Consider the following 2,399-nt stretch of genomic DNA (forward strand, 5'->3'; position numbering starts at 1 on the left):
TAATTCTCCCATTTCAAGTCTCTTGCATATGGACAAGGGCATAACACTGATACCGGCTCCTAAATCGCATAGAGCTTTGTCTATGACAAATTTTCCTATGTGACAGGGTATAGAGAAACTACCAGGGTCTTTAAGTTTAGGAGGCATATTTTGGATTATCGCACTGCACTCAGCAGTGAGTGTAACGGTTTCGCTATCTTCAAGTTTCCTTTTATTAGAAAGAATTTCTTTTAAGAACTTAGCATATGAGGGCATCTGTGTAATAGCTTTTGTAAAAGGAATGGTGACGTTTAATTGTTTCAGTAGGTCAACAAATTTTTTAAATTGGCCCGCGTCTTTGGTTTTAGTTTGCCTTTGAGGATAAGGGATAGGTGGTTTGTAAGGCGGTGGAGGTACATAAGGTTCTTCTTTTTCTACGGTTTCCTTATTACACTCTTCCTTTTCCTTAGGTTTAACTTCTTCCTCAGTTGACTTTTTAGAGTTTTGGTTTTCAATCCTTGGGTCAGATGGTCCTTCTACCTCTGTTCCACTTCTTAATATAATTGCATGAGCGTGGCTTTTCGGGTTAGGTTGGGGCTGTCCAGGAAATGTACCAGTTGGGGCAGCAGTAGGCGCTTGTTGTTGAGTTACTTGCGAGATTTGTGTTTCCAGCATTTTGTTATGGGTAGCCAGGGCATCTACTTTACTTGCTAGTTGTTTAATCTGTTCGTTAGTGTGTACATTCTGGTTTAAGAACTCTTTATTGATTTGTTGTTGAAAAGCTATGAAGTTCTCCATCATGATTTCCAAGTTGGATTTCCTAGGAACGTTATTGTTAGGTGTAGATGGGGTCGGCTTTTGATATCCATGAGGTATAGCTGGGGCTTGACTGGGAGCTTGACCTGGTGCGTATAAAGCATTATTACTCTTATATGAAAAATTAGGATGGTTCTTCCAGTTTGAGTTATAGGTATGCGAGTAGGGATTTCCTTGAGCATAGTTCACTTGCTCTGCTTGGATTCCTGTTAGGAGTTAACAATCTGTAGGAGTGTGACCTTGGATTCCACAGACTTCGCAATTTTGAGTTACGGCAACCACGGTGGCTGGAGGTGATACATTTAAACTTTCAATTTTCTGGGCAAGAGCATCCACTTTTGCATTAACATGATCAAGGCTACTTATCTCGTACATGCCCCCTTTTGTTTGAGGTTTTTCTACCATTGTTCGGTCGCTTCCCCACTGATAATGGTTTTGGGCCATGCTCTCAATAAGTTGATAAGCGTCAGCGTAAGGTTTATCCATAAGCGCACCACCGGCGGCGGCGTCTATTGTTAACCTTGTGTTGTACAAGAGACCATTATAGAAGGTATGAATTACTAACCAGTCCTCTAAACCATGGTGTGGACAAAGTCTCATCATGTCTTTGTATCTTTCCCAAGCTTCAAAAAGAGACTCGTTATCTTTCTGTTTAAATCCATTTATCTGGGCTCTCAACATAGCTGTTTTGCTAGGAGGAAAATATCGGGCAAGAAAGACTTTCTTCAACTCATTCCATGGGGTGACTGAGTTGGAAGGAAGAGACTGAAGCCATCTTCTAGCTTTATCTCTTAACGAGAAAGGAAAGAGACGAAGTCGAATTGCCTCTGAAGTGACACCATTAGCTTTAACAGTATCAGCGTATTGGACAAATACGGATAAATGAAGGTTTGGATCCTCGGTAGGATTTCTAGAGAATTGATTCTGTTGCACTGCCTGCAACAGCGAAGGTTTAAGTTCAAAGTTGTTTGCTTCGATTGCGGGTGGAGCAATACTCGAATGCGGCTCATCTTGCGACGGGGCGGCGTAATCTCGAAGAGCACGAGCTGGTTCTGCCATCTCGGGTATCGGCGAAGGAAGGAGATTTTTGAGATCAGGAATTTCGATTGGAGGAAGATTGTTTGCAGCACGATACTCCTGAATTCGTCGTAAGACTCGGAGATATCGTTCAACGTCGTTGATTCGTAAGTAGTACGGTTCGCCTTGTTTTTCCAATTATTTTCCCTTTTTGCTTTTTGCATGAAATTGGTGATCACATAAAACCCTAAAAAATAGAATAAAATCGATCTTTTTCATATGCATAATGATTTGCCTTGTTTGAATTCTAAATCTTTTCATATCCAAAATCATTATGCAGGTTGATTTCTAAACCCATTGAACATAATGACCCAACACCATCTCCCAATTTTGAATTCCCTGTATTTGAGGCAGAGGAAGATGATGTTGAATAGATTCCTGACGAGATTACCCATCTACTTGAGCATGAAGAGAAGATCATTCAGCCACATCTTGAGAATCTGGAAACAGTCAACTTGGGGTCTGAAGATTGTGTGCGAGAGGTAAAGATTGGGGCACTTCTGGAAGAATTTGTTAAGAAGGGGTTG

At 41.1% G+C, this 2,399-nt stretch overlaps 1 non-coding gene across 1 annotated transcript; it reads left to right on the forward strand.

Moving 5' to 3' along the window:
* The first annotated feature begins 1,369 nt into the window (after positions 1-1,369).
* Positions 1,370-1,476, forward strand: LOC127117143 (small nucleolar RNA R71). The gene has a single exon (XR_007801902.1). It is a non-coding gene; the product is annotated as a small nucleolar RNA R71 (small nucleolar RNA).
* The last annotated feature ends 923 nt before the right edge of the window (positions 1,477-2,399 follow it).

This window comes from Lathyrus oleraceus, chromosome 1, assembly GCF_024323335.1.
Source record: "Lathyrus oleraceus cultivar Zhongwan6 chromosome 1, CAAS_Psat_ZW6_1.0, whole genome shotgun sequence".
Classification (NCBI taxonomy): Eukaryota; Viridiplantae; Streptophyta; class Magnoliopsida; order Fabales; family Fabaceae; genus Lathyrus; species Lathyrus oleraceus.